Consider the following 23,576-nt stretch of genomic DNA (forward strand, 5'->3'; position numbering starts at 1 on the left):
ACCAAACCGGCTGCCCGGAGCTCGACCGCGGTATCGATTTTCTACTCGAGGGGCGGAAACCGGACGTTTATTTTGAAATCTGTTCCCTAATGAATCTGCGATTTGGGAAGGGTGCTTCTGCAATTACTAGCGTTGAACTTGATGTGACTTCCAGCAACAGAGAAAGTCACTGTCACTGGGTTTACTTTTACCTCTCATTGTCAAGAGGAAAGACCCCAGGCTGAGCGGTGCTTCCCACCAGAGCAGTGCATAAATCTCTCTCTGAATACCTGGGCTGCACATTGTGTCATGTGGAGTTTTCTCTACCTCGGGAGACCCTGGCTCCGGGGGTGCGGATATTGGGGAGGAGTCAGCTCTTGGCACTGACCAGAGGTAGTGCCTTGGGCAGTTCTCTTCCTCTTCCAGGGCCTCCAGGCTGCCTCCTCTGGAATGGGAGGAGGAGATTTAATTTCAATTGCCCCCATAGTAGGGAGAATAAGGTCCCCCCCCCCCACCGCCCACCACCCTCCTGAGACATCTGTGCCCTCATCCTTGGAAACCAAAGATGCCAGGTTGCATGGCAAAGGAAAACGGAAGTTGCCGATGGAGTTAAGTGGCCCATCAGCTCAGCTTCAAAGAGGGAAGCGATCCTGGGTTATCTGGGTGGGCCAGTGTCAGCACGAGGGTGCCCGCAAGTGGACGAGGGAGGCAGAGGAGGGACAGCCAGAGAGATGGCAGCTTGAGGAGGGTTCCGCCCGGATGTCGCCGACTTTGGAAGAAAGAGGCCAGAAGCCAAGGAAGGCTGGTGGCCTCCAGAAGGTGGGAAATTTGAGGAACCAGAATCTCCCGCCCACGCTTCAGTTTCTGACCTTGCAGACCCATTTCGGACCCATGACTCCGAAGCCAGTCTTTGCAGAGCGCTTGCCAATTACCAGGCCGTTTGAGGAACTTATGCGTGACTCACTGCATCTCGAGAGGAACCTGAAAGGCAGGGATTGCTGTTACGGCCACCGTTTGACAAACAAAGAAACTGAGGCCCAGAGGAAGAGCCGCGGGTCCAACCCTTCGGGTCGTCGGCCTATCCCCCATTCTCTGTGCAGACAGTGGAAACTTCCTCAATCTTACAGAAGTGCTCTGCAAATATGGTGTCCAGTTAAGGTGGCCACCAGTCCCAGTGTGCCTGGAATTATCGTTAATGGCGCCCCTTCCTGCTCAGTGAGGATAAGGCTTGGGGGGTAAATCACACAGTCACAGCAGTGTGTTGAGCCCTGTCTCCCAGGGCTGACTCAAGCCTCAAGGAAGAGGGTGGAGGCTGATGAGTGAAGGAATGCCAGCCAGGCTCAAGGAGCACATAAGGAAGTATGACTTGCCTTCGAGTCCCGGTTCTAGGGCCATTTTGTTGTCTGACGCTGGGGGAGACAAGAGCCCACACAGTCAGCCCCCAGCCCCGGGCTAGCCTTTCCTGTCTTTTTCTTCACTTACGGGCTTCTTTGAGGATCCCTAAGCACGATCGGGCACACACCTGGCTCAGCGACTTTGCACTTATCCACACACATCACCTCCTCTCCTCCCAGGGCTCTGTGCGCAGACCTCAGCTTCTCAGAGAAGCCTTCCTGACCACTCTGTTTAAAATTGCAAATGACTCCTCCCCAAACCTAACTCCTTTGTTTCCTTTACTGTTCTGCGTAAATCCGAACACCCATCTGACATATTATATATGTTACTTCTTCATCCTGTTTATACCCTGTCGGCCCCACTGCAATGCAAGGCCAGCGGTGTGTCCAGGGAAGGCCAGGGGTTTGTCCTTTTTAAAAAATGACTGCATCCCTGGTACCAGCAGGCAGCATCTGCCGTAGAGTCGGCACTCGATGAATGAATGAATGAATGAATGGATGGATGAGCGGATGAATTCAGGCAAGAAATGATATCTTGGCATTGAATTCGTAGACTTGAGAAACAAATTAATTTGAGAGATATTGGAAGAAAAGCTTCTCATTCTCATTTCACATTCAGCAAACTTTTCCTTTGATCTTGCCGCATGTATTGTCCTCTTAAGAGATTATCCTAATATTATGTAAACTTTCATTTATTTTTTTCCAAGACTGAAGGTTTCTACATTTCATTTAGCCGTGCATCTGGAATGCATTTTGATGTACATAATGAGATATGGAGCAGATTTAATATTTTTTTATCTAGATCATTAGGCGCTCACAAAATGTTCTGAATATCATTCATTGAATAATCTTCCTCCCCCCCAAAATGGAAATGTACTTTATCACGTCGCAAAGTCTTACGTCGATGCTGGTCTTTTCCCGAACTTTCTACTGAGCTCTGTGGCTCTGTTCCCAACCAGCTCCACGCTTCAGTTATTACAATTTGACGTGTGAGAGTCCCTGCTAGAGCTCACGCCATGATTTCTTTTTTTCAAAAAAAAATTTCTATGACTTACCTTTCCAAATTCACATTAGGCCATGTTCCTCATGGCAACCTTGTGGAACTTCATTTTTTTATAGATTCAAGAAAGAGGCAGTAAATACCCAGCCAGGATTAACTCCATCCAGGAATATACTATGCATCGCATTCTTTCTTTCTTTCCATAGTTTTACTCATATGGATCGCAGACACATGTTGTTGCCTCTAAGTGCTGAATATCACTGCTGTGGAAAATTAGATTTGTTTCTGGTTTGGGTTTAACTGCTTGTTTTTATTTTTTATTTTGTTTTATTTATTTATTTATACTTTTTTATTTTATTTACTTATTTATTGTAATATAATTTATTGTCAAGTTGGCTAACCTACAGTGTATACAGTGTGCTCTTGGTTTTGGGCCAGATTCCCACGGTTCATCGCTTACATACAACACCCAGTGCTCATCCCCACAAGTGCCCTCCTCAGCGCCCATCACCCATTTTCCCCTCCCCCATCAACCCTCAGTCTGTTCTCTGTATTTAAGAGTCTCTGATGGTTTGCCGCCCTCCCTCTCTGTTTGTAACTGGTTTTTCCCCTTCCCTTCCCCCATGGTCTTCTGGTAAGTTTCTCAAGTTCCACATATGAGTGAAAACATATGACATCTGTCTTTCTCTGACTGACTTATTTCACTCAGCATAATACCTTCCAGTTCCATCCATGTTGCTGCAAATGGCAGGATTTCACTACTTGGCAACGAGAAAGAATAGCTGCTTATTTTTAATACAGAGGGCACGTTAATTTGGGAATCTGGATTTTGTTCCATCAACCTTTTTGTTATTCTCACATCAACATCAAATCTGGTAGAGCAATTTCCTCCCAAACTCCCTTCCTTTTTCAACAAATGCCTAGGTTTTCCTTACATGCTCTTCTCTTTATGGGAATGTTATCATTGACTCAGTTGGCTCCCTAAATATGTACTGACCTTGTAGCGCGTTGGACTTCCGGACACGATTATAATCTCTGGAAGTTCTAGTTGATTCTTGGAGGTCTTCATTAAGTACGTGGTCTGCTGATGCTCTTTGTTCAAATACTGTCCTGTCTCTCACTGTTCACCCAAGGGTCTGGGTGTTAATCATGTGCTGTCCTTTGACGCTTTCCGGTCACTATCCTGGACGTGACTTGCACCCCTCTTTCTGGTCAGCAGGTCACACGTCTTGGCTCCACATCTTGATTGTAAGGGTCTCTGCTTCCGGCCCAGAGCTGCCCACACTGGGAGCTGCAGACTCCCGGTCAGTAACTACCGGCTCGATCAGGCCAGAGAGCAGAAGGAAGTCATGTGTGAGCTGGGGTCTTCCCATCGTGTACTGAAAGAGTTCGGAGTCCAGATGTCGTCCAGGGATTCTCCAAATAGTAGGCTGGGATTTGGCTAAGGGACCCGTCCTTAGGAACATCGAGCCTCATTCATACGAGACTCTCGGTGCCTCAGGCGATATTCTAAGGACCTTACACAAGGTAATTCACGTAATCCTCATATAAAGTGGGTACCATTATTACACTCCTTTCTCGTACGAAGCTTCTAAGCACAGAGACCATCGGGTCGCTTGTCCAAGGTAATGCAGTTAGAAAAACAACCGAGCCTGGATCTGAACCAGCGGAGTGTGTTTCTAGAGTTCATGCTTCTAACCACCACACCTACCACCTAGGGGAGTGCAGCTTACGGAGAGTTTCTTTTTGTTCCATTAGTACACAGTGCTTGGGCAGCGTGCCAACTTTGACCTTTTGGGTGCCAGGCAGTTTCCGGTACACCGACAGAACCCGTCAATCTCTTCTAGTTTCCATTTCATTCTGCTCTCTCCGAAAATAGCCTGCATGACCTGGAAACCAAGGTCTCTCCATTCTCCAGGGCCCCGCCTCTGAGCACTGGCCGAAGAAGACGTTGTGTAAATAGGGCGACGTGCCCCCACGGAACCCGGTCCCCCTATAATGTGGATGATCACATCCACAGGGCTCCGGGGTGAGGAAGAATGGCCGCCTCCTTGTTCACAGGGAGAAGATGTCCAGCAGAGGGATCCTGGCTGTGTCTGTAGACTCTCATTTCCTGCTGGTGGATAAACAGGTGGCAAATGGCCTGCCAAGGATGTGACCGCAGAGCAGGATGACCCCACTGGCCATTGCAGTTCTCCTGACATTCCCAGCTGGAGTGATTTGAATAATGGTTCCGATTTCCTATTGTAGAGCACAGGAGATAGTCAGGACCTTGCTGGTTGACGCCTCCAGCATCGTGGCTTGCGGAACTGGGGGCGTCCAACATCTCCCTCCGGGTGCACGGGCATCGTGTCCAATGTGGTGACAGCCCATGATAGCCAGGTCTTCGTCCCCATAGGGGCCGGCGCTGACGGAGGCCAGCAGCCATTTCATCAGTCTGCAGCTCCTAGGCAGCGAGCGGTCGGCCTGGACCATTATAGAGTCACAGAGAGATCAGGATCTCAGAGATCAGATCCTTCCACCGCTGTTCCTGTAGACAAACCAACGGCTCAAGATCACACAGTACATCCGGGCCTGGGAAATTAGGGGGGCGCTCTTCTTTTCTTGAGACTCCCCCGACCTCTCCCTGGGAGTCCTCACTGGCTGAAGGCATTACCTTCACCTCCGTGTATACATCCAAGCCAACGCTCCCCTGAGCTCCCATCCTGTGCATTTGGTGGCCCAGACACGCTAATGTAACCTCTCCAAATTGAGACTCATACCTCCCTCTCAATCTGTGTCTTCTCCATCTCGATCAATGGCCAGGCCATACAGTTGCTCAGGACCCGCACCTGGGGGTCATCTTTACCACCTTCCTTTCTCTCCTAAGCCACAGCCGATCCACCGGGATGGTTGTATGGGCCCGATCTTTGGAAGAGATCCCCACCGCTCCCCACCACCTCCACTGCTGCCCCCAGGTCCGAGCCACCGGGCCTCATACCTGGTTTCAGTGACGGCCTTCTCATTGCCTCTCCCCTCCCGCCCTCATCACCCCATCGAAGCAGTCTAGGTGATGCGCGATATCTCTGCTTAAAACCCTCTGTTGGTTTCTCATCTCATGAAATGGAAGAGAAATGAAGGAAGATGGAAAAAGAAAGCAGTGCACCAGGAACTGGCTCTGGTGTCTGCTTCATCCTTCTCTGGAGAAAAACGGGCAACTTTCTCCAGTGTCCAATGGTTAGAGTGGCTATTTTAGGAGGTCAAGGCGTCAGCGGCCCATGGGTTGCCCCCACCTCTCCTGCATTCCCTCCCTGACTCCCCACTGAGACCTGTCCTCCCTGATCCACCCTCCTGGGGCCCCAGCCTCAGGGTCTGCTCCCCCTGACTCTCACCCCCTTTCCTCCTTCCTCCATGGACCCATAGGTCCTTGTAGGCTGCTCTGCTGATGAACAGGTTCCCAGAGACGGCGGAAGCACTGGGAGCCTCCTTCTCAAGCTCCAGCCTCTGTCCCAAGCCCCAGATAGTGACATTCTCCGTCAACTCAAACCCAGAAGATTCAAAAACATTGCCATCTTCCTACCCACCCCCAGTCCACTTCTCCTTCAGACTTGTCTGGTTCTGCTCAGCCATCCGGTCACTCACCGAGGCAAAGACATTGCGGTCATTGGGGTCATCTTTGGCTCCCCCCGGGTGTCGGTTAGAATGCTTTGGGCCACAGGGGCGCCTGGGTGGCTCAGTCAGCTGAGCGTCCGACTTCCGCTCAGGTCACAATCTTGCGGTCTGTGAGTTCAAGCCCCGCGTCAGGCTCTGGGGTGATGGCTCGGAGCCTGGAGCCTGCTTCCGATTCTGTGTCTCCCTCTCTCTCTGCCCCTCCCCCGTTCATGCTCTGTCTCTCTCTTGTCTCAAAAATAAATATGTGTTAAAAAAAAAATTTAAAAAAAGAATGCTTTGGGCCACAGCTAACAGCAACTCCAACAATGATTCATAAAAAATAAGGGTATTTAGCAAAAGATCGGGCCAGGTAGCTGCAGGCATCACATGGCCTTCTCGTGCCGCAGTCGGGCATAAAAGGGCAGTTCAGGGAGCATCTTTTTTGTGCCAGTCCTTTTTAAGGACACAGACCTTTTCCAGGGGTTCCGTCACACATCCTCTTGGGTCCCCTTGGCCACAATGAGGTCACGGGCAGTGCTCACTGCAGGGTGGTCGGGAAGTATCGGGCACGGTGCTTGGGATAGTCAAGATTGGTTTTGACCCACCAAGGCCCACCCATTTTGCCTAGAAAATGCTCAGGGATGTGTTGGCAAGAAGGGTGGGGATGGCTGTTGGGTGGGAGACACCACACTATCTTCTCACATCCCCAACATCCTGTCCTGGGTGCAGCTTTGCCATTTTCTTACCCCCTCCCCCGACCCCCCCCCCCCCCGCTCCCCCCCCCGACCCCCCGCCCCGTCAATGCCTCTGCCGTGTCTGTTCCATTCCCGTTACTAGTGCTGTGACTCACGCGGCCCCGGCTCTCGCCCTGATAGAATATCTGCCTCTAACTATCACACTGCCTCTGGTCAATCTTTTCTCTCCCAAAAGACCGACACCCTATCCGAGTACACTTCTAACTCTGTCACCCTGGCTCCTGACTATCTTTAGTGGCTTCCTATCTCCCAAGTTAGATAGAAGCCTCCTCACATGGATAGTCAAGGCCTTCCACAATATGACTGCTGACAAAGTAAAATCAGCCCCGTTTGCAGTGAGACCCGGGAGGGGATCCAGGAAAGAGGAAAACAACCCTTCCGGCAGCTGGCAGCCAGCAGTTAGGTCATGATGGAGCCATATCAGCAGGCACAATGCTCACAGAATACAAATACGTTCAGAAAACGACCATGTGTGAGACGAGGCAGAGAGAGAGAGAGCACAGAAGTGAGTGAACATGCCCCTCTCCTGCTAACGTGAGTGATGCCTGCCTCTTCACCACTGAGAATGCGAGCCCTGCTTTCACCTTTCTGCCTCCGAGATAAAAATATTTCAGCCACCCAGCCACCAAAGCGTCCCACCTGTTGACCCTGCCTCCTTAATCCCCCCGAGGAAGCGTTCAGCAGAAGCCCAAGCCGTGCAGAAGCACTTCCCCGTCCCTCTTCCCGAGATGCTCCGGGCGTGCCGTGGGGGGGGTCTCCTCTGGTGCAGCGGGCAGAACGAGTGGAACCGTGTAGCTGAATCCCCAGTGGTCTTTGGTTGGCGGGATTCACATCGTGGTCCAACCTTCCAACTTCACCTTCCTCGGTTCCCCAAGACCTCCTTTACAAGTCAGAACTTTGTTTCCAGTTTCGCACAAAATTCTGACCAAGCCTCTGCATGCAGCTTTCATTTTTCAAGAGGCGCGGAGGACGGAGAGAACGTGTTGATTGCGTTCACTGACCATAGATATGGGATCGCCACGATCCAGATTATGAGAAACCCTACTGGTCACACAGCCCGGGACGGCAACAGAGGGCTTCTCAGGAAGATCTACCGAATCAGTAACCTTAGCTCTAGGGTCTGAGGAGGCCCCTGGGGTGGTGACGCCGTGGACATTGACAGGGAGGGTGGCGTTCCCTGTGAGTCAGAAGGTGGCTACTTCTGGAAGAAGGGTAGGGCTGGCACTGGGATGCGGCCATGGAGGGGCTTGGGGCAAAGTGCTGTTTCTAGACTTGGTCCGGGTCATAAGGATGTTATAAGGATGCTTTTTTGTGTGTTTTTCGGTGACCATGTTTTTAAAAAAAATTTTTTAATGTTTATTTTTGAGAGAGAGAAAGAGAAAGAGAGAGCAGGGGAGGAGCAGAGAGATAGGGAGACACAAAATCTGAAGCAGGCTCCAGGCCCCGAGCTGTCAGCACAGAGCTGGACGTGGGGCTCTAACTCACCAACCATGAGATCATGACCTGAGCTGAAGTCGGTTGCTTAACCGACTGAGCCGCCCAGGCGCCCCTTTCAGTGACCCTGTTTAATTTTCAAGTGAAAAGGTTAAAACATGTAGCCTTGAACAGGTCTGGTTTCTGCAGACAAGGACAAAAGCAAGGAGCCCAGATAGGAGCCATTACGGCAAACCAGGAGGGGTGATGAATGGGACCCGAATCACGGAGGCAGCAAGGAGTTGGGGGCTGAGGTCAGACGCTGGACATTTTGGAAGGACTGACAAGATTCACTGCCACATTGGACTGAGCAGGAATGAGAGAAGAAGAGCAAAGTTATACCACATCTTGGTGAACGAGGTGGCCGACCAAAGGCGCCACCTTTGTATGGACGGGATGAAGGTTTCACACAAGTGTTTCAGAAGCCATCATTGCCTGCGGGGGGGTGTTGGTGATCCCTGTGAAGGAAAGGGTGCCTTTCTTCTGGAAGGATCTCATGCCTGTCACTGAGGCGCCTGGTCACACTGAGATGGACAGACATATGGACAGTCGCTGGAAGCCGTGTAGCCCAGACACGTTAACTGACCGTGGGACGTTTGACGCGGACAGAGCTGCCAAACTAACCTGTCAGGTTTATATTGCCCTAGGAACTGGGGCGTCACCCCCTCCCCGTCCCCGACCTACACATCTATCCTTCTCACTCCTGAAATTCACGTGAAGCGGGGTGTCCTTTTTGTGGGAGCTCATTATCCGTTTGTGAAATCGAATGATCTGTCTTGTCTCCTTAAAAATGTCAAGCTCATAAAATAAGGGATCAAGGCACTTAAGTAATTTCAGGGGAAAGACGGTCACTAACCAAGTCTTTTACCTTTGTTTCAGTAGGCAAGCGAGGTAGGTGTCTTACCAAAGTCTGCTTTTTGGCAGTCGGAATCCTGTTCGCCCACTTTTCTTACGTTTTCTGACATGCGTAAGTTACCTTCTGCCCCTGCTAGCTGTAGGGTTTCCCAGGCCTGCTTCCTGACATGTTTTACCATCGTTAAGCTGACAGCTCCATGGGCCGGGGGAGCTGTTAGAGTCTAGGCCCCTAAGCGGGTGTCCTGGTGTCCCACTCAGAAGCAACCATCCACTGTGAGCCAGTGTCTTTGCAGGAAGGCTGCCTGCAGCTTTAAATGGGTCCCCCAACCTTGGGCACGGGCAAGGTGCAGCCCGCTGTGCTAGGAGTGAATTATGATGTCCGTATTCCAGAATCCCTAATGAATTCTCCTGAGCACAGAATGCTGCTGCCCCACCTCCCCCACGCCACGTTTCTGGTTGATTCATGAGCAAAGGCACAGAAAAATCCATGGCTTTGGGGGAATAAAGAAGAGTGAGATCATTTCTGCGTTGAGAAATCACCGTGCTCCGATCGTTGCATCTGTTAAGAAAAGAACGATTTCGTCTTCCATTTACTCACCTCCTCATTATCTAGATTCAGAACCCTTGCCACTCCCCCTCACCCCCCAGGCCAGAGGTGGGGTCTACACCCCTGCCTCTAAAACCCAGCCATGCCTTTCAGGGGGTAGTTGTCTTCGCTAATTGGGACCTATTTTCAATCCCGTGTAGTTTACGTGAAATAAATCTGCAACCCCCGGATAAATGTCATTGCCTCCTGGCCACAAAGAGGCAGCCCCGCATGAAAACTGTGATCGGCTGAGCCCAGCGAGACCCCTTCGTGGCCCTGCCCAGCATGGGTGCCAGGCTTCCCACCAGCTGGGGCACCCTGCTGATCCTTGGGGGGAGAGTCACTTGGCACAGTCATCCCGCTCAATATTGACGCCTTTCGTGGGGTTGCTTAGGCTAATTAAAAGTCACGCTGTGCATGACTTTGATTAGGATTCACATCAGGCCAGGCGAGGCTTTCAAAGGGAGAAGAAACCACAGACTGAACGTTCAGAGGGTGAGGGCAGCAGAGAGGGAGGGAAGGAGGACAGTTTACTTATAACCTTTCCTGCCACACGCACGCTGTGAGGCCAACAGACACGTGTTCCTCGAGGCTCGCACACTCACTTCGTTGAAGATGAGGAAGGGTCAGGGTTTGGGGCTACAGCCTACTGTTGGCTCCCGGGGTGGCCACACCCGTGAGGTCCGGCCCCTGGACTCAGGGTGGACCCGGGGTTGACCGTGCACGAGAAGCAGAACCACTACTGTCCGGCAAGGCAGGTGCTCTCTTCAACCAGCTTTGACCTCAGGTGGGTGGTCCCACGTCAAGTGCTCAGCACAGAACTCGACACGCGGGTAGCAGTCCTGAGGAATACATCCATTTTGCGTGTTTCTTCCCTTAGGTTCCCGGTGGTTGTGATGCTAGAGACTGGATTCAATTCATGTCTGTACTCTGAGGGTCTGGAAAATGGCTCTTCGTGGTGGCCACACAATGTGTTTGCTGCTTACCTCAGGGGGAAATGAGAGGGAATCAGAGCCCATTCCGAACGGGGAGATATGGGTATCCATGGGAATGCCCTTGGCTGCAATTACACAGCACCTGACAAATTCCATCTCAGGCTTCAACGACAGTTTCTTGTCTCATATGAACAAGCTCTCCGGAGCCCTGAGATCCTTGGGCTGGTGTGGCAGCAATGTGACATCACCATGGACTCGGGGGTATTCCCACACTTCTGTCCTACCTTCCTCAGCATATCGGCTCTTTGTCCTCATGGTCACAAGATGGTTGCCAAGATCCGGATCTCCCATCCCTAGAAGGGAGAAAGAGTCAGGGGCAAAAGATTTTGTCATGAGTTTTGTCTGTTTTTTTTTTTTTTTTTTTTTTACAGGGTGGGCAGCCCCCAGCTTATATCTTATATCTCATGAGCCAGAACAGATTCACGTGCCAACTCCCAAACCAATTACTGACAAAGTGGAAAAAGATGTACCATTATGGTTATAGTACAGATTGGTCCTCTACAATTAAGATGGGTTAGGTTCCCTGAGATCTTGAGATCACTAGCTCCTTCCTCCACACAAAATCTGTTTGTAGGAAAGAAAAGAAAGGTGAGGGCTGTTGGGTAAACAACCGAGAGTGTCTGTATTACTGTTGCTGTTGCAACTGTTACTAGAAGATTTTGCTAACCCGATGGGAACTTGACCCTTATCGTCAGGTCTACTGTAATGAAGTGAACGGTCACCACACTAGGAGTTACAGAAGACCTGGGGAATAGTCCTGGCCCTCCTGGTAAGTAGGTTCCTTCTTGGCAATAGGACACGGGGATCTTCTCCTTTCCCATTTGACATCATTAGCTGCATGTGCCTCACGAACATAAAGTGGCTGCTGGTGTGCATGCAGCTTAATCTGTGTCCTTCACATAGTGACATCTGATTATGTCTCCTTGGTCACCTGCCTAGCTGTTGAAGGCTGGGAGCTTTTTAAAAGCATGCTATTTAGATTTAGATACCAGAATATTCAGCTAAAAGTGTTGAAAGTAGCCACCCTAGAGTGCAAGAAAATTGGAGCAAAGGGAAGGAGAAAATGCCTCTTCTGTAACAAACCTTATAAAACTGTGTGATTCATCTGTGTGCACATACCTTTGATTAAATAAATTGAAAAAAAAATAAGATTGGGGGGTCATCTGTGAAGTGGGTCTACACCCCAACCTTGACCTTACCTGGGGGGAGGGGGAAAAGGCAGTAACTGACCCAGATCCCTCTGCCACCTGACTCCCATCTCCCCCTCCTCCAGTCCGGTTGCTGCTTCCCAGCTGCAGCATAAAGCCAGAGAAGCGATTTCGTCTAATCACCTGGGTCATTTTCTCAAAAATCGGTTTCTTTTTAACTGCTTTTTCATGAGGAACAAAAAGAACATAAGAGGCAGCCAAATTGCTGTCCCTGCTGGCCGTCGCTCTGCAGAGGGGCTGGCCTGAAAGGGGCAAAGGCCTTCCGGGCAGCCTTCAATTTTCAATCCATCTGGAGAGACAGCGGCCTCCGTGCTCCTTTATGAAATGAAATGGCAACTTAGGGAGAGGGGAAATAAATCGGAGGGAAATGCTTTTGACACACGCCAGAGAGCAGCGGCTGACCCGAGTGAGAGGCCCAGAATCAACTTCTATTAACCCCTGTGCTTCAAATTCTTTGAAAGCTCTTCAAGCTCAACTCTTGAAACCAGAAGTCAACTCAGAGGACTGGCCTTTGAGCCCAGCTTGGGTCCTGCCTTGCTGTGTGGCCGAGGAAAAGTCACTCAACCTCTCTGGGCTTCATTTCTGCAGATGTCAAATGAGGTGGGATGATTTCCATTGTCTCAAAAAGACAATAGGAGAAGCAAATAAAACCACGGTCAATGAGGTCTACCTGCACTTACATGCCCTTGTTATAGGGGGCGGACGTGGACGAGAATGACAACCACAGGGAGGGGCCTGCAGGGGGTGGGGGGCTCTACAGGGAGGGAGCGGCATGCACGGGGCGGGGGGCGGGCACCCGCGGAGGGCTTCCACTCCTGATGTCTGGGAGGGAGAGGCGTGGCTAGTCATTATAGTATTCTTCATACCTTTCCTCCATCAGTTTCGACATCCTCAGTGTTGACACTTCGGGCTGAACGAGGCCACTGTGTAAGGAGCTGTCCTGTGCCTTGTGGGACGTGTGGCAGCATCCCTGGCCTCTACCCGCTAGATACCAGTCGCACCCTCCCCTCCAGGTTCTGACAGCCAAAAGTATGTCTCCGGACACCGCCAAATGTCCCCTGTGTGCAAAATTGTCCTCAGTTGAGTCACCGGTCTAGAAAAGAGAGGACGTATGTCTCAGAAATATCAGATGACTTCCCCAAAGTCACACGGTCGGTAAATGAGAGGTCCGGCATCCAGCTCTCATCCATCCCGTCCCATCACGTGCTCTCCAAAATCCGTGTCCCTTGAGCGGGTATTTTTTTTTTTTTAATTTTTTTTTTCAACGTTTTTTATTTATTTTTGGACAGAGGGAGACAGAGCATGAACGGGGGAGGGGCAGAGAGAGAGGGAGACACAGAATCGGAAACAGGCTCCAGGCTCTGAGCTGTCCGCACAGAGCCCGACGCGGGGCTCGAACTCACGGACCGCGAGATCGTGACCTGGCTGAAGTCGGACGCTTAACCGACTGCGCCACCCAGGCGCCCCTTGAGCGGGTATTTTTACCGCCAGGACCGCAGTAGACTTTCATCCGACATGAATACGACTGGATACACCTGACAGAAAATAAAACATGGGACGATTATCTTCAGGTTGACAGCAGATATGAAAGCAAAGATAATGCTAGTAATTAAACATGGACTATGGAAATGAATGTAAATACCCCAGCCGGCCACGCCCCTGCATGGAGCCCCGCCCAGTAGGAGGTGGAGACTCAGAGGGTCTGAGCTCTTCCCTCACTGGGTCTCTGTTGTCCGGGGCCAGTCCACTTGGGCTCGTCTACCCAAGTTGGGGGTGTCTCTGGGGTTTGAATTAGAGTCAGTCATTCCTGCACTTGATCCTCCCTTTGTTCAGTAATTTTAGAGCCTGAGCCACGCCCAGTTTTGGGTGCTACCCCACTGTTTTCCAGACAGGAGGGCGCTGCCCTCCCCAGGGCTCCGCAATAGAGCTGGGACATGGCTGCCTGGTCGGAACCCACAGATCCTGAGGCTCGGATGCTTAAGAGGAAATGTAAGGCCTGAAGAGGCAAATAAACTGTAAGCAAGCCCCTCGCCCCTTGCGAGACGTGGTTCACGTTTCCAGAAGCTGATGGATGGTGCCCTGGACACAGGGCACTGGGTAACTGGAGGGTTCTGTGACAGGGTGGGTCATTAAGTGTTGGGGACTTTCCGATGCATGGTGTTGTGCCAGGCAGGGCAGGCAGTGGGACGATGAGAACGCTGATGTCTCCTCCAGCCCAATCCTTTCCATATGTTCATGAGCTATGAAAATACTTCTAGTCCAGAACATGGCTCAGCCTCTCAGTGGGCCTCTGGCTAATTTTTTTTTTTTTTTAATTTTTGTTTGTTTGTTTATTTTTGAGAGAGAGAGAGAAAGAGCATGAGCAGGGGAGGGGCAGAGAGAGAGAGAGGGAGACACAGAATCCCAAGCAGGCTCCAGGCTCTGAGCTGTCAGCACGGAGCCCGATGCAGGGCTCGAACTCACAGATTGTGAGATCATGACCTCAACTGAAGTCGGACGCTTAACCGACTGGGCCACCCAGGTGCCCCGAGGCTAATTTTTTTTAACTAATGTTTGCTAACTGCATCCCAGGTACAGCCAAGCTCGAGGAGCTTTACCATACTGCATCTAAGTCCCCAACAAATTCAGCTGTCCTCATGGAGGGGGACGGAGCACGGAGGACTCAACATGGGTGGGGGTGCTTTAGGGGTGCCTGGGCGCTGGATGCTGCGATGTCGGAATAGGCCAGGGAAGCTCAGAAAACCTGGAAAAGAATGTAAGAAGAATTTGAAGGGTTTCCCAAGCATGAAACAAGGAGGGAGTTTGCCACCCGTGCACATGACTGCTGCAAGCTTCCTCGGTGCCCTTGAGGAGTCATTGACCAAACAGCGTCAGCCAAAACAATGGTTAGAAGGACAGGGGCTTGAGCCAGGCTGCCTGGGAGGCATTCACAGCAACCTCACTTACCGGCTGTGCCACCTTGGGTAGGTTACTTAACCTCTCTGTTCCTTAGTTTTGCTGTTTGTAACATGGAATTATCATAAGGATATATATTAAGCTCAACCATATACAATTGCTGTTCCCTGTAGGAAATTGTCAGTAATTGGCAATTTCATATGGTTCAGCCTAATACCCCGCAGGGTTCTGCGAGGGATTGAGTTAATGATTGAAAAATACTGAGAACAGTGCCTGGCACCTAGTAAGCTCTACATACGTGTCAGGATCACTATTTATAAAACTTTAAAGAAATGTAGAACATCTTTTCCATGTGTTTGCATGGAGCGTTTCCCACCAGTCATTTGTTTAAAAAACATTTTTTTTTAATGTTTTATTTATTTTTGAGAGAGACAGAGACAGAGCGCGAGCAGGGGAGGGGCATAGAGGGAGACACAGAATCTGAAGCAGGTTCCAGGCTCTGAGCTGTCAGCACAGAGCCCGACGTGGGGCTCAAACTCACGAACTGCGAGATCATGACCTGAGCTGAAGTCGGACGCTTAATCGACTGAGCCACCCAGGCGCCTCGAGAAAGAAAGTTTTAAAGTCGTTGCATTAAATATGGACTGGATATTATGAGTACTTTCAGAGATTTTTTTTTTTTTTTAAGAGAAATTTTGACTGGGCTGTTCACTGACTTAAGGTCTTGGCTGAGTTCCTAGGCCTCTCTGTGCCTCAGTTTCCTCATCCGGAAGATGGGGAGGATCCTCGTACCTGCTTCGCGGGGCTGTGGCGAGACGATTAACAGACAGAAGCAGGTAGAGACTCGTGGCACATGATAAAGAGCCAGGTAGATGCCAGCTGTTGCTGTTTGGGGTGTTATTTACTTATCACCATGGCAACTGACTTTGCATAAGAGGCACTCCACTTATGCAAAGGGAGAAATTGATCTGTCCCTGATTTCAGGAAAAGTTCACGAAACAGAACATTCTTGGATAAGATAGCCCCAAAACATTAAAAACCATGTCCTCCTGTGAATAATTGCACCGTACCAACAGACTACGCTATGGAGAGACGGCATCACCACGGAGAGAGATCAATCCAGGAAGGCTTCCCGAAGGAGGGAGTTCTCGGCCCGTCTCAAAGAGATTCAGAGCGGGATCGGAGGAGAGCTAGGCCAAGGGCGCCCAGAGAGGAAAGAAGGATGGCGGAAAACCCAGCAAGTTGTAGTTGGCAGATCTCGCATTAACGATGGGATCAGGACATGGGCCCATCTCCTGGCAAGGGGCCATCAGCACTTGTCAACGCCCTCCGGTGTCCCCGGGCAAGAGACAAATCAGAAATCACAGGTGCACGCAGTTGAGGACATATTATGATCATGTCGGGGCCGGGCATCTGCCTGAGCGTTACAAATGTTTATGAATATTAATAACCGTTTGTTCCCAAAGGACCACAAATCAGTTAATTAGGGCCCTGTCAACCTGTTTATATTATCTATAAATGAAAACCCATCAGCAGCCAAACATGAAATTAAGCGGGCCGTGTGTGGGCCGCCACCGTTTCTGGATAAATTGCACACAGCCAGCTCCCCCCCGAGTCCCCGCCCTTGGCAGGGAGGTGGGTATTTCTCTTCCCTGCCCGTGTTTTATTCGAGTCAGTGGTTCCTGGAGGCACATGATAGATGGTGCCTTGCATGTGGCTTCGCGGTGTGAGGGGCGGGGGTGATTTAAGACCGCCGGTAAATTAGCTGCAATCCAGAGTCTTGGAAAAGACGGAGAGTACCCATAAATCAATGCTCCATAGACAGGTAATCAGGCCCCCAACCCGGACGCCGATCACCACAGGCCTGGGTCCATCCGTCTCCTTCCTGGAGCGATAGCACTGGGGTCGGGGTCTGGTTCGTGTTCCATCCGGACAGCTCCACATCAGGGGTCTTGGGCACGTTGTGTAGAACAAGCCTCGGAAAGTTCTAACAGAGACCGAGACTGGGGCAGAGAGAGGGAGAGATTCATTGGACAACCAGCGAGCGCGGGCTCTGTGCTCGGAGCCCAGAGACAGAGACAGCGGTGAGCAAAACAGACCAAAGTGGGGCCACACTGACAGGAGCAGGGAAAGATCCAGACCGCAGCACGCCGTGATCTGACAGAGGTGAGAGACCCAGACGCTCGCCTCATTACCCAGGTGGTTCCTTCCGGAAAACCTCCTTGTGAGGCAAATTCTTGTAATATTTTTTCCTTTGGGTCAAGAGACTGTGGTGTCCTGATCACATCGATGCTAAAACAAGACCGAAACCCGTGAAGTTGCATTAAAATGGGCCCGATTACTTGGAGAGTTAGCACAGAAGACGATCGAACCAGTGAAAATTGAACAGGGAAAATCCACTGCCCCACTGGTGAAAGTCGTGGAAAACGGGGGCCATATGTACGGGTCCCGGAGCGGCCTCCCTGGTTCATCCCCCAGCTCCGCCACTCACGGGCCGTGTGACCTTGGCCACGGTACCCAAGCCCTTTATGCCTCAGTTTCCTCATCTGCAACGTGAGGTGATCCTAGGTTTGACCACTGGGGAGGGTCAGAGGCGTTCCTATATGTGAAGTGCAACGTCCTGCCTCTCTGGGTACTTGCCTGCCTGAAGAGAAGCAGGTAAGGAGCCCACAGTCTATAGAGATTGGCTCTCGCTCCCTCCCGAGCTGGCTGTGCGAATGTGGGAGCTTCCTTAACCTCTCTGTTCTTCCACTCTCTCTGTTTCCCCTTCTGGCGGGTGGCGAGTGAATCTAACGAGCCGTGTTTGGCCACAAGGATGCGGACCGTGCGTTTACCTCGGGGGATGGCTTACTCGGTTCTGCCTGTGCTCCTACCAAAGTGCAAGGTGGCTACGGGGATGTGCTCCCTCCATCAGTGGCCTGTGACTCTGCTGTCGGCCCGCGACCTTCTGTCCTGCGCGGCAGAGCCCGTAAGTCCTTGCCGCCCTCCACGACGGCTAAGTCCTGCTGGCATCCGGCCCCTAAAGGAGCCGTCAGCGGGAGGTGACAGCGACCGTAATTCTGTTTTTATTATTACAGAGCGCCGGTCATTTCTGTCTGAGTGGCGCTGAGTGACGGGTGTGATTTAGGAATCTCATGGAGGGATTAGGGAGGTGAAGCATTTTCCTCTGAGGCCCATCCTGGCCGCAAACAAGTTTCTGTGGAGGATGCTGATAAAAAGCAAATTATTTTATTCTGTTCACAATCAATTCCAACTCCAGGCTGCAGAGTCCCCCAAGAAATAAGGTATTAACACTTATCGTGTGGAGCTGAATTCTTCAAGGAATAGTAATCCTTAAACAGACGGAGGAGGAGTCGTCTTCAAAGCATTAAAATCCAGCGGGTGCTCCCGGCCCATCCTTCTTCACCAGCCACGCGCCGTCTGGACGGATTTGGGGTGAGAAATGAATTCAAACCGCATTTCGCGGGCGAGGAAAGGGTTGCCCCCAGGGGCCATTCCTCATACCCAGGGGAGGAATTTGTGCAGCAGGGTCCTTGGTCTGTGTCGTGGGCGCTGGGTCTTCCTGACCATCAGGGTCTATAACTCCAACTGGTGACAACACCATGTCCTGTTTGGTGGGAACACCCCTCCCCCGCACTCAGTCCGTGTGGTTTGGGTGGGGCTGGGTCCATCCCTGGGTCCAGGAAGGGGCACGTTGACCCGAGGCCTGGCCCATCCCTTGCGCGGCCTCGGTCGCTGGCAGGGTGTGGCCACGTGACCCGGTTGGTCCAATCAGAGTCGAACCTGGGATCTTAGCTGCCCCGACTGGAAAGGAGACCGTTTTCTTGCCAAGACAGTTGCTGTGAGGGCAGAATAAAGGCCCAAGGTTGCTTCTCACTATCATTGCGGTCAGTCAGGAGTGAAGCCAACCAGGAGGCAAGCAGAACTGAGAGATGAAGGGAAACAGAGCCACATTTCCAGATTCCAGGTCACTGAAACCCTGGATCCAGCTGTACCTGAAGCTGCAAATGCCTCAGGCTTTCATTTACATGAGCTAATATACTCCTTTCATTTCAGTCTTTTTAAGTTTTTTTTTAAATGTTTATTTATTTTTGAGAGAGAGACAGAGAGTGAACAGGGGAGGGGCAGAGAGAGAGGGAGACACAGAATCCGAAGCAGGCTCCAGGCTCTGAGCTGTCAGCACAGAGCCCGACACGGGGCTCGAACTCACAAACTGCGAGATCATGACCTGAGCCGAAGTCGGACGTTCAACTGACTGAGCCACCCAGGCGCCCCCATTTCAGTCTTTTTGATTTGGGTTTCTGTCACTTTCAGTCGGAAGAATCCTGACGAAATGTCTCCTCGAAAGATGCCATCTCCTGCGGGGCACTGGTCTAGCCCAGAGCTTCTGTCAAAGGTGACACCCAGAGAAAATGCCCCTCCCTTTGCTTGGTCAGATACACATCAGGCTGGGCCCCTCAGACCCTTTACTTTTCTTCTTTCTCTCTCTCTCTCTTTTTTAAAAAGTGTATTTATTTTGAGAGACAGAGAGAGAGCGTGAGTAGGGAAGGGGCAGAGAGAAAAGGGGGGAGAGAGAATCCTAAGAAGGTTTCACCCTATCAGCACAGAACCCAGTGAGGGCCTCGAACTCATGAACCGCGAGATGGTGACCTGAGCCGAAACCAAGAATCAGACGCTTCACGGACTAAGCCACCCAGATGCCCTCTTTTCTTCTCTTAAGTCCCTGTTCCAACCTAAGAGAGCATGAGTCCGTGCTGATTAACCCCTCCTGTGTGCAAATGAACTCTATCTTCCCTCGACTGACCCAAAAGCCCTCGCAGTTACTGCTTCTGACCTAACCCATCCGACTCCGAGAGGTGCTTTGTCCACAATCACACAACTGAAAAACCAGTGCTCAACACGGGCCTCAGTGGCGCATGGTGAGTGTTCTCGAAATATTCGCTAGGCAGATGAATCACCAGAAAGACTAGAAATCAGGCCTCCAGTTTTCTCGGGCCTCGACTGGGTCACATCCCCAGAATCGTCATGCTCCGAAAACAGCTTAAATGCCGGTACGGAGAACAGACCAAGCTACCAACCCCAGTTTCTCCGTATCAGCTGCTGCTCCTGCAAAATACACTCTCACGTCCTCACCTAAGAGGCTTCAACGTCGGGTTTAAAATGTACTTTTCTCCAGGTTAATTTTCTTTGCTTCCCTGCCTCCTTCTCGGCGAGGCTGGCTCAGGCCACCCCCTGCCCTTGTCCCCCCCCCCCCCCTCCCCACCCCACTTTAGCTTCCCCACAGCGTTTGCCACCAGCTGGTGCAACGATTCACTTCAGATGTATTCCGTTTATCGCCAGCCCCAAGAGAACAGACCTTTTGTTTGCGGTTCAGCTCCTAGAAGACCTTCTGGCCCGGAGCAGATGCGCCATGAAAGTTTGTTGACTGAATCAATGAATGGATGAAACTTATTTGCTGACTTAGGTGATCTCTGTTTTTGTTTTTGTTTTATTCCCATGCCGTCCAAACAAGAATCGGGGGCTGCTCCTTTCTGTCCCTAAGCCTCCCCCATTGTCTTGCTGCTTCCAGAATAACAGATCCCGTCACTGGTGCCAGACGATAGCCGTCCTTAGCCCCCGTGCGCCGGTTGGTTTTCCTCCTAGAAGCAACCGCCGGAAAGGGTGTCTTGTGTCCAGTGGCTGTCGGCTGGGATGCGGCCCCGCTGAAACCGGGCCCTCTGCGGGTTGCTATGGAAACACTGAACAGGGAAGGCCGGCTCTTCCCCCATCGGAGCCCGTGGCGGGGCAGATGACACGGAGGCGTCTCGGGGATCTCATCAGCGATTCCAACCAGCGGCCCCCGGAAGTTTCACGCTCGCACCTCTCTGCCCACTTTTTCACTGAGCTCCGGAGGCGAGAGTGAGGGTCATTTCGGGTCCTCGGGCCTGTGGCGTTTCACAGTCTGCGGGATACAAGAAACCATTTATTGGACACCTGTTGTGCACTTGGGCCTGAGGACGGCCTTTTCCCCAGAAGAGAAGAGGTGGAGTGGGGTCGCCAAGAGCATATGTTCTCGGAGCCTTGCTGTCTGGGTTCAAATCTTAAGACCGTTGTCTTGCTCTGTGCGGGGGTTTTAAGACCTGTGTGTGAATTCTTTAACACTCCTTCCCCTCGAAGTAGACTTTAACGCCCCTTCCACGGACCATCAATGCGTTGTCTTCAGGGACAGAATGTGCTGGAAGTGACACCGGAGATTTCTGAAGCCTGGTCAAGAAAGGTGGTACGGATTCTGCTCTTACCCCCCAGGCCCTCCTTTGGGCTCGTACCTTGGGAGGCCTGAGCCACCCTGTCATCTTCAGATGACGCTGCACAGCAGAGCAAGGACAGGCTGACCCTACCCAAGGCCAGCTCAAATCTCAGCTGTGTCAGCGGAATAACTGTTATTGTCTTATGACACTAAGTTCTGGGGCATATAGAACCCAAACAGGACACAAAATTGGAAAAGTGATAAACTATGAGACATCGCTTTCTTCCTTATGGGAACAGTGCCTGTGATTCCTTCACAGAGTATTGAGGGGGTTGGTGTGTTAACAAAGCACCCTGGACACATGGAGAGAGTCTAATGGCCATCGGTGTGATTCAGCAAGCCAGGATCAGTATAACCCAGTGATCCAGGATCAGTGTAACCCAGCGAGCCAGGATCAGTATAACCCAGTGAGCCAGAGTCAGTATAACCCAGTGAGCCAGGATCAGTGTAATCCAGTGAGCCAGGATCAGCATAATACAGTGAGCCAGAGTCAGTATAACCTAGTGAGCCAGGGATCAGTGTAACCCAGTGAGCCAGGATCAGTATAACCCAGTGATCCAGAGTCAGTATAACCTAGTGAGCCAGGATCAATGTAACCCAGCGAGCCAGGATCAGTATAATCCAGTGAGCCAGAGTCAGTATAACCCAGTGAGCCAGGATCAGTATAACCCAGGGGGCCAGAGTCAGTGTAACCCAGTGAGCCAGGATCAGTATAACCCAGTGAGCCAGAGTCAGTATAACCCAGGGGGCCAGGATCAGTGTAATCCAGTAAGCCAGGATCAGTATAATCCAGTGAGCCAGAGTCAGTATAACCTAGTGAGCCAGGATCAGTATAACCCAGTGAGCCAGGATCAGTATAATCCAGTGAGCCAGAGTCAGTATAACCTAGTGAGCCAGGATCAGTGTAACCCAGTGAGCCAGGATCAGTGTAACCCAGTGAGCCAGAGTCAGTATAACCCAGTGAGCCAGGATCAGTGTAACCCAGCGAGCCAGGATCAGTATAATCCAATGAGCCAGAGTCAGTATAACCCAGTGAGCCAGGATCAGTGTAACTCAGTGAGCCAGAGTCAGTATAACGGAGAGAGCCAGGATCAGTGTAATCCTGCAAGCCAAGGCAGAGGACCCTTCTGCCTGGTCTGGGAGTGAGCAGAAGCATGGTGTTCAGAAGGCAGATGCCCTCCTCGTGTGTTGCAAGGGATCTGTAGCTGAAGTTCCTAGAGTCTTCTACGGAAACTAACGTGAACTGGGTAGGACACACAAAGGAAAAGCAACGGAGAAGGGAATCTCTCTTCCATTCATGTTTCCCAGGCTTCCCGGCTCCCATCCCCAGAGGCCTGAAGCAGGGGAGCCGTTTCTCTGGGGGCTTCTGGAGGTTGTCCCTTCATACACGGCACGCGTGCAAGATACACCCATCCGTATGTAAACAAGACAGAAAGGCAGAGAGAGAAGAGAGAAAGTCAAGGGAAGGGAAGAAAGGAAAAGGAAAAGAAAATCGGAAAGAGCTCCACGAGGACGGGGACCACTTCTTTCCCCGCGAGACTTCGGCGTCAGTCTCGGCACTAGCCCTGGGTTCATGGCCAACAAATCTGGGAGGAGGGGACGCAGCCCTCTTCCATCCACGTGGCAGCATCTGTGGACACTGCCCTGCACTTGGCTTGCCTTTCTCTCTTTCTTCAGCTCGGAGGCACGTCTTCTCGGCACACCCAGAGCCGCCTCGTTCTCCGATGGATAGAGGCCATTGTGTGGCCGCACCGCGGTGGATCTCACCAGCTGTCCCTGGTGGAGACGTGGTGACTTTGGTGCTGAGCTCTTGCGGCTCCGGTCAGAACCACGACGCACGTCGCGTTCGGATGTTTTGAACACCCGTGGACACACCTCCATCTCTGTTCTTTGTCTCTCAAAGACAGAGACTGTCCCTCCTTATCTCTGTGTCTGTCATTTTCCCGTCTCCTGTGTCTCTTAGGAGCACAGGCCAGAGGAGCTAGAAGACTTCTGACGACTTGTATGTTATCATGTGCGTCCGTGGACATCAAGGAAGGCTTCTTGGAGGAGGGGCTGGGCCTGGAAAGTAAGGTCGGGGCAGCCATAGACGGGCAGCAAGGACCCTGGCTTGAAACCCACCCCCTTCCTCAGACGAGAATGTCGAAAAGACCAGCTCCACGAACAGCCCTCCCCACCCCATACAGCTGGTCCCCAGCCTGAGCTCCAAAATTCACACAAGGATTGTCTCTCATCATAGCAGCTGGCAGGCAGCGGCTGTAGGAATATTGTCACACATACTGCAGGAGAAAATGAAGGAAGGACATTTTCAGTTCAGAGCTCAGACCCCCAGACCACAGACTCTCCCTTCCTTTGCTGCCTGCTGGTGTGGAGCTGGGTGGATTAGTCCAAATACTTAACGGATGTTGGCCGTGGGTCTGGAGTACATCCCGGAGGGCCTTCCGGTCCCTGGGCCTCACATGACCGCTTCATTCGCTGGAGCGTGGAGAGGCCTGGGGTCCAGGGGCCAGCGCGGTGGGC

At 51.6% G+C, this 23,576-nt stretch overlaps 2 long non-coding RNA genes across 3 annotated transcripts; one reads left to right on the plus strand and one right to left on the minus strand.

Moving 5' to 3' along the window:
• Positions 1 to 497: 497 nt before the first annotated feature.
• LOC131485888 (uncharacterized) lies at positions 498 to 9,435 on the minus strand. 2 transcript variants are annotated; one of them, XR_009249059.1, is made up of 3 exons: positions 9,136 to 9,435; positions 849 to 960; positions 498 to 748 (listed from the first exon to the last, which is right to left on the minus strand). It is a non-coding gene; the product is annotated as an uncharacterized LOC131485888 (long non-coding RNA). The 2 variants fall into 2 exon arrangements; XR_009249058.1 differs by having other exon boundaries at positions 9,100 to 9,435.
• A 4,181-nt stretch (positions 9,436 to 13,616) lies between these two features.
• LOC131485889 (uncharacterized) lies at positions 13,617 to 20,357 on the plus strand. The gene is made up of 4 exons (XR_009249060.1): positions 13,617 to 13,890; positions 17,585 to 17,738; positions 18,030 to 18,205; positions 19,085 to 20,357. It is a non-coding gene; the product is annotated as an uncharacterized LOC131485889 (long non-coding RNA).
• The last annotated feature ends 3,219 nt before the right edge of the window (positions 20,358 to 23,576 follow it).

The sequence above is a fragment of the Neofelis nebulosa genome, chromosome 9, assembly GCF_028018385.1.
Source record: "Neofelis nebulosa isolate mNeoNeb1 chromosome 9, mNeoNeb1.pri, whole genome shotgun sequence".
In the NCBI taxonomy this organism is placed as follows: domain Eukaryota; kingdom Metazoa; phylum Chordata; class Mammalia; order Carnivora; family Felidae; genus Neofelis; species Neofelis nebulosa.